Source organism: Chiloscyllium plagiosum, unplaced genomic scaffold (genome assembly GCF_037043375.1).
Source record: "Chiloscyllium plagiosum isolate Xiang-an unplaced genomic scaffold, Cpla_swu_hap1 HiC_scaffold_17, whole genome shotgun sequence".
NCBI lineage: Eukaryota > Metazoa > Chordata > Chondrichthyes > Orectolobiformes > Hemiscylliidae > Chiloscyllium > Chiloscyllium plagiosum.
In genome coordinates this window covers 26361834-26375414 of record NW_028270155.1, presented here as the reverse complement: position 1 = coordinate 26375414, position 13581 = coordinate 26361834, and the positions used below count along the sequence as shown (strand labels likewise).

Sequence of the window (13581 nt, the reverse complement as noted above, 5' to 3'; positions counted from 1 at the left end):
AGAATGATTGTCCTGAGCAAAGGTTGCTGCCAGATACTGACGGAACTCCACCAGGTTCGTCCAGCGGTTTTCAAAATTAAAATGTTGGCAAGAAGATTTAGGGAATGCTGGATGACGAAAGAAGTTGAGGGTTTTGTTAAGAAAAATAAGGAAGCATATGTCAGGTATAGACAGGATAGATCGAGTGAATCCTTGGAAGAGTATAAAGGCAGAAGGAGTATAGTTGAGAAATTAGGAGGGCAAAAAGGGGACGTGAATATCTTTGGCAAATGGAATTAAAGAGAATCCAAAGGGCTTTTACAAATACATTAGGAACAAAAGGGTAACTAGGGAGAGAATAGGGCCCCTCAAAGATCAGCAAGGCAGCCTTTGTGTGGAGCCGCAGAAAATGGGGGAGATACTAAATGACTATTTTGCATCAGTATTTACTTGGAAAAGGACACGAAAGATATAGAATGTAAGGAAATAGATGGTGACATCTTGCAAAATGTCCATATTACAGAGCACGAAATGCTGGATGTCTTGAAATGGGTAAAGGTGGATAAATCCCCAGGACCTGATCAGGTATACCTAAGAACTCTGTGGGAAGCTAGAGAAGTGATTGCTGGGCCATCACTTGTATCATCGATGGTCACAGGTGAGGTGCTGGAAGTCTGCACATTGGCTAACATGGTACTACTGTTTAAGAAAGGTGGTAAGGACAAGCCAGGGAACCATAGACCAGTGAGCCTGATGTCAATGCTGGGCAAGTTGTTGGAGGGAATCCTGAGGGACAGGATTCACATGTATTTGGAAAGGCAAGGACTGATTAGGGATAGTCAACATGGCTTTATGCATGGGAAATCATGTTTCACAAACTTGATTGAGTTTTTTGAAGAAGTAACAAAGAGGATTGATGAGGGCAGATTGGTAGATGTGATCTATATGGACTTCTGTAAGATGTTCGACAAGGTTCTCCATGGAAGACTGGTGAGCAAAGTTAGATCTCATGGAATACAGGGAGAACTCACCATTTGGATACAGAACTGGCTCAAAGGTAGAAGACAGAGAGTGGTGGAGGGTTGTTTTTCAGACTGGAGACCTGTGAGCAATGGAGTGCTACAAGGATCAGTGCTGGGCCCACTACTTTTAATCATTTATATAAATGATTTGGATTTGAGCTTAAGAGGTATAGTTAGTAAGTTTGCTGATGACACCAAAATTGGATGTGTCGTGGACAGCAAAGAAGGTTACCTCAGATTACGAGGTCTTAATCAGATGGTCCAATGGGCTGAGAAGTGGCAGATGGAGTTTAATTTAGATAAATGTGAGGTACTGCATTTTGGGAAAGCAAATCTTAGCAGGATTTATACACTTAATGATAAGGTGCTGGGGAGTGTTACTGAACAAAGAAACCTTGGAGTGCAGGTTCATAGCTCATTGAAAGTGGAGTCGCAGGTAGATAGGATAGTGAAGAAGGTGTTTGGTATGCTTTCCTTTATTGGTCAGAGCATTGAGTACAGGAGTTGGGAGGTCATGTTGCAGCTGTACAGGACTGTTGGAATACTGCGTGAAATTCTGGTCTCCATCTGTCGGAAAGATGTTGTGAAACTTGAAAGGGTTCAGAAAAGATTTACAAGCATGTTGCCAGGATTGGAGGATTTGAGTTATAGGGAGAGGTTGAATAGACTAGGGCTGTTTTCCCTGGAGGCTGAGGGGTGATCTTATAGAGTTTTATAAAATGATGAAGGGCATGAATAGGATAAATAGACAAAGTCTTTTCCCTAGAAGGGGGTGGGGAGTGGGGTCCAGAACTAGAGGGCATAGGTTTAGGGTGATAGGGGAAAGATATAAAAGAGACCTAAGGGGCAACTTTTTCATGCAGAGGATGGTAAGTGTATGGAATGAGCTGCCAGAGGAAGTGGTGGAGGCTGGTACAATTGCAACATTTAAAAGGCATCTGGATGGGTATATGAATCGGAAGGGGTTGGAGGGATATGGGCCGGGTGCTGGCAGGTGAGACTAGATTGGGTTGGGATATCTGGTCGGCATGGATGGGTTGGACTGAAGCGAGTTGGACCAAAGGGTCTGTTTCCGTGCTGTACATCTCTGTGACTCTACAACTCTAACCTATGTCTGGTGACCAGGACCAGATGCAGACATAGCCGCTTTGGTGGAGCGACGTCCAGAGTGCCAACAAGGACAAAGGTACCGCCAAGAACTCCCCTCATCCATTTGAATGGCTGGGTAAACCCTGGACTCAGTTACACGTCAACTGTACAGACCCTTCCATGGGGTAAATGTTCTTAGTCATTGTAGATGGAGGACGAGAGTGAAATTGTATGAAGGTGCTCCTGGTGCAAGAGGTGAGCTCCCAATCATTACATGTCGCCCATATCAGACTCCAAGTCAGAGGAACCTGACCCAGCCCTAAAGTGCCCTCGGAGAGTCTCCAAGAAAAAGGAATGGCCAATGTTCTCAGAATCAGATGGGGAGAGATGTAGGTAAGTTATTCACAAAAAGTTCAGTTTTTAAAAGACTGAAGTAAATGGGATCAGTATAGTTTGATGTTTGTTGGTCGGCATAGGCATGATGGGCCAAAGGGCTTCTTTCTACACTGTACGACTCTGGCACGCACCAAAAAATGTAACTATTTCAGTGATAAAGCATCCAAACAGCACTTAGCCCAACAGTACTGATCGCAACAACAACCTGTCAATCATTCTTTCCTGCCAATGAACATCTGGAGGTGGACTTATCTGTATCACATGAACGGGAAGTGACAATTTCAGCAGGATCTATTTTTGCATGTTAAGTTTACTGAGAGTTATTTTGTGTTCTTCATCTGAAGCGCAGATATTTTGCGGGTGGTGTACAAGTGAGTCTAACGACAAGGTTTAAGAAATCCCGATCAATACCAAGCTCCCAAATATGTATTTACAGAAGACGTTTCACGTTTGAGCAAATTCTTGCGGGTTGTTTAAATCCGTAGAGCTACTGAAGGTTTTTTTTAAAAAAAGGAAGCATTTTAGGCAGTTTTGTATCAGAACTGAGATCAGTTGTATTACTATGCCTTTCTCTTTTCTGTTTTTCTCGCGGTGTTTAACCAGTCTGGTAATGGTTTACATTGTAATCTGTGATGTGCTGGTGTAGCAGGATCGTGAGATTTCCCGCGGGTAATTGCAAGGTGAAATTGGAGTGAAAGGTTGTTTAAACGCAGTTTTGTTACCTACGGTATGTGTTTGATCCTGTCGGGTTTTTGTTTGAGAGTTGGGATGCAAAGTGAAACTTGGACTAGATTTGTTTCCGCCTGCACAACTGTCCCCGCCTCCCACACGTAGCTGCTCGATAATCCTGAGTGTTGAGAAGCGATAGATGACATGATCAATCCTGAGTGTTATCGAGTTGGTCGATAATTGTTACGTTTTCACCCAAATTACACCAAACAGTTGGTTAACCAAACTCCAAATATCTCTGGTAACCACGGTTTCCAAGTTTAACCTGATTTTTTTTTCTAATCAATCTGTTCAAAGTTTAATTCCACTGTAGTTTTATAAATTGTTGTTGATGGACATAACTTTCTCAGGCATGTACAAAAAAGAGGCGGGCTTCACATTTTAGGAGTCTAGACTTGCTCCTGGAAACTGCGTTTTTGATTGCAAAAGTGTAATCGTATTATTAGATTATATAGGAACTTGAGTAGGCCGTTCACCCCTGAATCATGTTCCACCATTCAATGACGTCATCTGTGGCCTAATTGCATATACCTGCCTTTAATACCCTTGTCTAACAAAAAAAAGCTATCTCACATTTAAAATTAACAACTCAACCAGCATCCACTGCCATTTATGGAAGACCATTCCGAATATCTCCCATCCTTTTGTGTAGAAGTGCATCCTAACATCTTGCCTGAACAGTCTGGCCCTGATTCACAGACGATGCCCTCTGTACTGGAATTCTTAACCAGTGGAAATAGTCTATCTTTATCTACCCTGTCTTTTTCTGTTAATATCTTGAATACTTTGATCAGATCACCTCTTAACCTTCTAAATACTTGAAAGCAGGCCAACTTTACATAATCTGTCCTCATCATTTGAGGTCCAGGTATCATTCTTGTAATTCCTTTTGACCAATGTAAAAGTGTTGCCCAAATTTGCACTCTATTTCAAGTGACATCTAAGTTATAAAACCTGGAAGTTATAAAACTGTACTTAATTTCTCAATAAATATGCCTTTGTAGATAGTGTGTATGATAACATAAAATTACAATACTGTCGAACTTTGTCATGAGTAAATTTGAATATGTAACTGTTTGTGCCATTATCCAAGTCATTAATAAATAATGTGAATAATTGAGGTTCTAGCACAGATTTTTGTGGACCACCACTGATCACATCCTGCCAATTTGAGTTCTTACCCATTATACCTGTATTTTGCCTGCCAATTTTCTAACCATGTCCTCAATTCCATGGTCTTCTATCTTGGTTGACAGTTTGTTATGCAGGATTTTATCAAATATCTTCTGGAAGTTCAAATAAACAAGATCCATAGGCAATTCCCCTGTCCGCTACTTTAATCACCTCTTCAAAACCTTCATTGAGGTTTAACAACCTACCTGTCATACATTGGGGACAGCCAGCATCAATTCAACTGAAAATTTTCAAGTTCTGTTATCCCATCCTTCATTATAGACTCCAACAATTTCCCCACAACAGATATGAGGCTAACTGGTCAGTAATTGACTGAATTTCCTCTCTTGTCCCTCTTAAAAAGCAGAATGATATGCAATTTTCCAATCCAAAGGGATCACTGCTGTATCGAGGGAACATTGAAAGATTATAGTTAAGGCATCTACAATATGGTACCTATGCTTCCTTTTCCATCCTCAAATAGAAAATGTCAGGTCCCAGAGCTTTGTCACTCTCTTTAATTCTCTTAATTTCCTTTATTACAACAGTTTTACTTTATTTTATTTAGTCCCTGTTCCAAATCCACTAATTAATGACTGCAAAAATATAATATTCTTGGTCTCATTGTGCTGTTAAAGGTGTCCTTAATGTAGCATATCAACCTTCAAAATGATCGATCTCTTGTTATAAATGAATAAATCATCTACTACCCTGATCTGTCCTCACCGTTCATTGTACCATCTGAGAATGGGATTGTGTAGCTTGTATGTTGGTCATCCTTTGCTATACTGTCTTGACTCAAGTGCATTCTTAATCAGCTTTCCCTGCCTCACTGGTAAAATTGGGCTTGTAGTTGATGTAAAGGTTTAGCTTCCTTCTACACCATCACAATTGTGATTCAGGAAAAATGGCATCCTCTTGATCAGGCCCTGCTACATGGAGAAGGGATGATGTATAGGAGCAAATTACTGCAGTTGCTGGAATCTGTACTGAAAACAACAAATGCTCAAGATCACAGAGGGTCAGGCAGCATCCATGGAGAGACAGCAGGCTAACATCTTGGCTGAAGAGTCATCTAGGCTCAAAATATGAAGAGTTGTCTTGACTTGAAATTCATGCTCTCTTTGGGTGCTATCTGACCCGCTGTGATCTCCAGCCATTGTTGTTTTCAGGGACAAAGTATCTGCTGCAGTCTGCCTCTTCCCAGAGCAAGCTCTGTCTTTCCATCAACACTGTCATCCCTTGGCTGAATTTGTGAAGCTGTTTTTGCTATACTCAGAATTTAAGATTGCCACAAGTATTTGTAGTCAAGATGAAGGACATCATCTATGATGGTTTAATTGGCCCATGGAGCTACTAATACTACCTTCTCTTTTGCTGGCAAATCTCTGGTCAGTCTCTGACATTGAATTGCATAGTGAGCTAATCTGCACTCTCTTCATCCATCTGTATATGAAACGGTATCAATCCCTTTTCTATAGGAGACGCATCAGCAATGATAGTGGGCAGCCCTGGATAGCACTGCTGCCTCACAGCACCAGAGACCCGGGTTCAATTCCCACCTCAGGCGATTGACTGTGTGGAGTTTGCACGTTCTCCCCGTGTCTGCGTGGGTTTCCTCCGGGTGCTCCGGTTTCCGCACACAGTCCAAAAATATGCAGGTTAGGTGAATTGACCATTGTGTTAGGTGAAGGGATAAATGTAGGGGGGGGGGTGGCGTTGCTAATTAGAAATGGTATAACGGCTGCAGAAAGGCAGTTCGAGGGGGATCTGCCTTTGGAGGTAGTATGGGCTGAAGTCAGAAATAGGAAAGGTGCAGTCACCTTGTTGGGTGTTTACTATAGGCCCCCCAATAGCAGCAGAGATGTGGAGAAACAGATTGGGAAACAGATTTTGGAAAGGTGCAGAAGCCACAGGGTAGTAGTCATGGGCGATTTCAACTTCCCAAATATTGATTGGAAGCTCTTTAGATCAAGTAGATTGGATGGGGCGGTTTTTGTGCAGTGTGTCCAGGAAGCTTTTCTAACACAGTATGTAGATTGTCCGACCAGAGGGGAGGCCATATTGGATTTGGTACTCGGTAATGAACCGGGACAAGTGACGGGCTTGTTAGTGGGTGAACATTTTGGTGATGGTGACCACAATTCTGTGACTTTCACCTTGGTTATGGAGAGAGATAGGTGCGTGCAACAAGGTAGATTTTACAATTGGGGGAAGGGTAATTACGATGCTGTAAGACAGGATCTGAGGAGCATAAGTTGGGAGCATAGGATGTCGTAGAAATGTGGAACTTTTTCAAGGAACAGATACGACGTGTCCTTGATATGTATGTACCTGTCAGGCAGGAAAGAAATGGTCGTGTGAGGGAACCTTGGTTGACGAGGGAGGTTGAATGTCTTGTAAAGAGGAAGAAGGAGGCTTACATAAGGTTGAGGAAACAGGGATCAGACAGAGCAGTGGAGGGATACAGGATAGCCAGAAGGGACCTGAAGAAAGGGATTAGGAGAGCTAAGAGAGGGCATGAAAAATCTTTGGCGGATAGGATCAAGGATAACCCAGAGGCATTTTATGCGTATGTGAGAAACATGAGAATGACAAGAACGAGGGTAGGTCCGATCAAGGACAGTCGTGGGAGACTGTGTATTGAGTCGGAAGAAATAGGAGAGGTCCTGAATGAGTACTTTTCTTCAGTGTTTACGAACGAGAGGGACCGTATTGTTGAAGAGGAGAGTGTGAAACGGACTGGTAAACTCGAGGAGATACTTGTTAGGAAGGAAGATGTGTTGGACATTTTGAACAACTTGAGGATAGACAAGTCCCCCGGGCCTGATGGGATATATCCTAGGATTATGTGGGAAGCAAGAGAGGAAATTGCAGTACCGTTGGCAATGATCTTTTCGTCTTCACTGTCAACGGGGGTGGTACCAGGGGACTGGAGAATGGCAAATGTTGTGCCCCTGTTCAAAAAAGGGAATAGGGATAACCCTGGGAATTACAGGCCAGTTAGTCTTACTTCAGTGGTAGGCAAAGTAATGGAAAGGGTACTGAGAGATAGGATTTATGAGTATCTGGAAAGACACTGCTTGATTAGGGACAGCCAGCACGGATTTGTGAAGGGTAGGTCTTGCCTTACAAGTCTTATTGAATTCTTTGAGGAGGTGACCAAGCATGTGGATGAGGGTAGAGCAGTGGATGTAGTATACATGGATTTTAGTAAGGCATTTGATAAGGTTCCCCATGGTAGGCTGATGTGGAAAGTCAGGAGGCATGGGATAGTGGGAAATTTGGCCAATTGGATAGAAAACTGGCTAACTGGTCAAAGTCAGAGAGTGGTGGTAGATGGTAAATATTCAGCCTGGAGCCCAGTTACAAGTGGAGTTCTGCAGGAATCAGTTCTGGGTCCTCTGCTGTTTGTAATCTTTATTAATGACTTGGATGAGGGAGTCGAAGGGTGGGTCAGTAAATTTGCAGATGATACAAAGATTGGTGGAGTTGTGGGTAGTGAGGAGGGCTGTTGTCGGCTGCAAAGGGACTTCGATATGATGCAGAGCTGGGCTGAGGAGTGGCAGATGGAGTTCAACCCTGCCAAGTGTGAGGTTGTCCATTTTGGAAAGACAAATAAGAATGCGGAATACAGGATTAACGGTAGGGTTCTTAGTGAGGTGGAGGAACAGAGGGATCTTGGGGTCTATGTTCATAGATCTTTGAAAGTTGTCACTCAGGTGGATAGAGCTTGTAAGAAGGCCTATGGTGTATTAGCGTTCATTAGCAGAGGGATTGAATTCAAGAGTCGTGAAGTGATGTTGCAACTGTACAGGACTTTGGTTAGGCCACATTTGGAGTACTGTGTGCAGTTCTGGTCGCCTCACTTTAGGAAAGATGTGGAAGCTCTGGAGAGGGTGCAGAGAAGATTTACCAGGATGTTGCCTGGAATGGAGAATAGGTCGTACGAGGATAGGTTGAGAGTGCTAGGCCTCTTCTCATTGGAACGGCGAAGGATGAGGGGTGACTTGATAGAGGTTTATAAGATGATCAGAGGAATAGATAGAGTAGACAGTCAGAAACTTTATCCCCGGGTACAACAGAGTGTTACAAGGGGACATAAATTTAAGGTGAAGGGTGGAAGGTATAGGGGAGATGTCAGGGGTGGGTTCTTTACCCAGAGAGTGGTGAGGGCATGGAATGCGCTGCCTGTGGGAGTGGTAGAGTCAGAATCTTTGGTGACCTTTAAGCGGCAATTGGATAGGTACATGGATGGGTGCTTAAGCTAGGACAAATGTTCGACACAACATCGTGGGCCGAAGGGCCTGTTCTGTGCTGTATTGTTCTATGTTCTATGTTAGGGGAATGGGTCTGGGTGGGTTGCGCTCCGGCAGGTTGGTGTGGAGTTGTTGGGCTAAAGGGCCTGTTTCCAGACTGTAATAATCTAATTAGGTATCACCAGATCTTTTTGATTTTTTTTTTTTCTTAAACCACCTCCGTGTTCTGCTCCTGTAAACACTGTGCAGTTTTTGTCGGAATGGTTAATGTAGTGGCTTGTTGACACAAATTTAGCCAACCAAGAATAATGAGCTGTTCAATTCAAATGTTAAACATATTCCCTAAGCACATATTTGGTTTGGGCAAGAACATTTTAACTTAGTTAACATAAAACATTGCAGCACAGTACAGGCCCTCCGGCCCTCGATGTTGTGCTGTTCTGTGATGAAAATGTGTTGCTGGAAAAGCGCAGCAGGTCAGGCAGCATCCAAGGAACAGGAGAATCGACGTTTCGGGCATAAGCCCTTCTTCAGGAATGAGGAGAGTGTGCCAAGCAGGCTAAGATAAAAGGTTGGGAGCAGGGACCTGGGGGAGGGGCGTTGGAGATGCGATAGGTGGAAGGAGGTCAAGGTGAGGGTGATAGGCCGGAGTGGGGTGGGGGCGGAGACGTCAGGAAGAAAATTGCAGGTTAGGAAGGCGGTGCTGAGTTCGAGGGATTTGACTGAGACAAGGTGGGGGGAGGGGAAATGAGGAAACTGGAGAAATCTGAGTTCATCCCTTGTGGTTGGAGGGTTCCTAGGCGGAAGATGAGGCGTTCTTCCTCCAACCGTTGTGTTGCTGTGGTCTGGCGATGGAGGAGTCCAAGGACCTGCATGTCCTTGGTGGAGTGGGAGGGGGAGTTGAAGTGTTGAGCCACGGGGTGGTTGGGTTGGTTGATCCGGGTGTCCCAGAGGTGTTCTCTGAACCGTTCCGCAAGTAGGCGGCCTGTCTCCCCAATATAGAGGAGGCCACATCGGGTGCAGCGGATGCAATAGATGATGTGTGTGGAGGTGCAGGTGAATTTGTGGCGGATATGGAAGTATCCCTTGGGGCCTTGGAGGGAAGTAAGGGGTGAGGTGTAGGCGCAAGTTTTGAATTTCTTGCGGTTGCAGGGGAAGGTGCCGGGAGTGGAGGTTGGGTTGGTGGGGGGTGTGGACCTGACGAGGGAGTCACGGAGGGAGTGGTCTTTTCGGAATGCTGATAGGGGAGGGAAGGGAAATATATCCCTGGTGGTGGGGTCCGTTTGGAGGTGGCGGAAATGACGGCGGATGATCCGCTGTACATGGAGGTTGGTGGGGTGGTAGGTGAGGACTAGTGGGGTTCTGTCCTGGTGGCGGTTGGAGGGGCGGGGCTCAAGGGCGGAGGAGCGGGAAGTGGAAGAGATGTGGTGGAGGGCATCCTGTTCCTTGGATGCTGCCTGACCTGCTGCGCTTTTCCAGCAACACATTTTCAGCTCTGATCTCCAGCATCTGCAGTCCTCACTTTCTCCTTGCTGTTCTGTGATGCCAATCTAAAGCCCATCTAACCCTACACAATTCCATTTTAATCCATATAACTATCCAATGGCCATTTAAATGCCCTTAAAGTTGGCGAATCTAATATTGTTGCAGGCAGTGTGTTCCACACTCCTACTACTGAGTAAAGAAACTACCTCTGACATCAGTCCTATATCTATCACTCCTCAATTTTAAGCTATGTTGTACTAGCCATTGCCATCCGTACCTATGCATACCATACTGTACCTATGAGTCTCTGGAGCTCAGCCACATGGAGGAACTGGAAATGTTTGTATTTTTCTTTCTTGTCTGGATTAACTCTGACACTGGATGCATCCACAATATGCAGAAGGATCTTGACAGTTGCAAAAATTTACACTTGCATAAATTTACACTTGCATTTAGTCTTGCTTCTCTATGCTAGGACATCTGCACTCAAGAAGCTTCTACTTGGCTCTAAGGATCAACATTCACTATAATTGATATCTTCTATCTCTTGGATCTTGCCATCTTTTGAGACTTTTCTTTCAGCTTAATCTGTAAAGTTTTTGCTGTCTATGCCAGTGCAAATGTTAGTGGGACAGTTGATGCATGTTCTTCCTGTTTCTCCTATTTCTGAATGTCTATTTCTTTCCTTTTTTATTTAACAGGTACTGGGAGCTGATTATGGTTCACTCTGTCACCCTGAATTGTCAATTTGATTTTTATTTTTGTTTCCTCAACTCTCCTTGCCTGCTCAGCTGATTTTGCCTTTGACAATGTTGAGTCAACCTTCATCCTCAAATTGTCAGACAATGCATCATCTAAGACTCTGACAACAATTCTATCCTGATTAGTACTCTTAAGGTGATATACTCAATTCTCTGCATATCTGTACAGACTATTGGTTATAAGTATGAATTATTTTTGCTTTTCATTGCTGTATGCTTATTAAATTTAGCCTACTCTAATAGTACTTTTTGTTTTTGCAGATTAAAGTAGTCATCGAGGGCTTTTATTACTTCGTTCAGTCTTGGATCGCTGCCTGATAAGGATATCTTCTGCTGACCACCATTAAGTACAATATCATACTGACCTGCTCTGTACTTGGTTTTGAAGCAAGGCTAGATGCAATAATACCTTGAAAATCTTCAGTATCAATTCACCCTGGGCATCAGCTTGATTGACACTTGCAACCTGCTAAGGAGAGCTTTCTATATTCATTCATCTACTGTCATCATATAATAACCTTGGTCTTATTGTGCTACAAAAGAATATTTAGATTCTGCTGAGGTAAGCAAAAAATTCATTTTATTTAGGAAACAACTTAGCGTAGCTTCATCTTTTGTTGAGGCTGCAAGACAGAAAAAGCATGTGAAATTACATCGCTCCCAAGATGGACACTACCTCTTTAGCATATCAGAGAGAGACTTAACCCTTTATATTACAGCAGGTTACACTTGAAGTTGTGGCAATTTTCTAATAGGAGCCACCAAGGCCAATCCTGTTTCACAAAGTGCACACTGGTGTCATGGTTAGAATATTCCATAGCCAAGTTGTTCAACCTATGATGTTACCTCTTAGTTGAAGGGAAGATAATAATTTTCACATCAAGCACATCATGTCAACGGTCACTATATTGGACTGCCCTTGCAAAACCTCATCCCAAATGCCTCTTAAGGTCATATTATATGTTTAGACTTGAGTGTAAAATTTGTCAAGGAATTTACAACACAGCTATAGATTGCTTGGGTGCTGGTAGTAGGGTAGGACATTCATCATTCCTAATCCATTTGGAATTGCGTCCATTTAACCAGAGCTGTTGAAGAACCACAGTTCTGTAGGCCCACAGGACTTGATTTTTGTGATGCATCAGCAAAAAGTGACAAGTTACTTCAATTATAAGACCATAAGACAAAGGAGTGGAAGTAAGGCCATTCGGCCCATCGAGTCCACTCCGCCATTTAATCATGGCTGATGGGCATTTCAACTCCACTTACCCGCATTCTCCCTTAATTTCTTGTGACATCAAGAATTTATCAATCTCTGCCTTGAAGACATTTAGCATCCCGGCCTCCACTGCACTCCGCGGCAATGAATTCCACAGGCCTACCATTCTCTGGCAAGAGAGTGATATTGATATTAAAAAATTGATACAATTGTGCCCTTGTACTAAGTGTTCTTGGGAAGCGGTATGATGAATTTCACCTTATTTAGTAGTCAGTATAGAGCATCAAAATTATAATTTAGTCAATAACAATTTGTATGAAGTATTTTTGGCAGTGCTCTATGAAATACTTATATAACATTAGTACCACTGCAGTGCCTGAAATCAGCTAATTCCAATCAGGAATCAATCATTGTACTTAGCTATCGTAATATCACTTTGTGATGACTGTGGCCGTGAACTTTAAATTGGATTATCCCCTGCAATGTTAAAGTAATTATTTAAAGTTTATGAAGGTGAGTCAAAAGTGTTTCAGTATAGTTTTAGCAATATATTAGTGTGGGAGAAATAACTTACAGTTCATTATGATTCTCATCGCTTCAAAGTGGTCTATTCATGTAATGGCGTAATGAAGTCTGTGAACTAGACTGAACCTGTATAATAAAGTTTCAATCAAATATAAATATAACTTCCATGTGCAACATCTTTCAGAAATGTTATGATATATATTTTAGTACAGAGCTCTTGTTAGGTTTTCTGTCATCATAAAAGTATTGTTACTATTGAATTTTCAATCTTTTTTTAAAAAGTTGAATTTGGGAACTAGTGAAATTTTTTTTGCAATTTCATGACAGAGGATAAAGTTTCCTGTGAACTTTGCAAACCACGGCAAGACAGTAGTGTGGTTTAGAACATAGACCAGTACAGCACAGGAAGAGGCCCTTCATCCTGCCATACTGTGCTGACCACGATGCCATTCTAAACTAATCCCACTTGCCTGCCCCTGGTCTGTATCCCTCTACTCTTTGCCTGTTCATGTGTCTGTCTAAGTGCCTCTTAAACATAGCTATCATCTCTGCTTCTACCAACTCTCCTGGAAGCATGTTCCAGGTGCTACAGCCCTCTTGTTTAAAAGTAAACTTTCCTTGCTCATTTCCTTTTAGACTTTCCCCCTCTCACCTTTAAACCTATGCCCCCTTAGTATTTGACAATTCCATCTGCGAAACAGACTCTGACTATCCATGCCGCTCATAATTTTATCAACTTCCATAGTATTGTCTCTACATCATATTTGTCCCTGGTTGCTAGGAGTTGTACTATCTTTGTAAGTAGAGTTGTCGGCTTCTGGGGTTTGTCAGTGATCTGTTTGGTCTTGTGGAGATTTAACTGCAGTCATGAAAGTAAAATTCGCCCCTCCCTCCCTCTTCTCTCTCCCTCCCTCTTCTCTCTCTCTCCCTCCCTCTCCTCTCCC

At 43.0% G+C, this 13581-nt stretch overlaps 1 protein-coding gene across 2 annotated transcripts in view; it reads left to right on the top strand.

Moving 5' to 3' along the window:
- Window positions 1-2754: 2754 nt before the first annotated feature.
- spata2l (spermatogenesis associated 2-like) overlaps window positions 2755-13581 on the top strand; it is an 18230-nt gene continuing 7403 nt past the window's right edge. Inside the window, exons 1-2 of one of the 2 annotated variants that reach the window (XM_043706678.2) lie at window positions 2755-2857; window positions 11155-11455. The gene's annotated coding sequence lies outside the window, so the exon portion shown is untranslated. Of the gene's footprint in view, window positions 2858-10833; window positions 11030-11154; window positions 11456-13581 lie in introns of those variants that run through there. The other variant, XM_043706679.2, reaches the window with a different exon arrangement.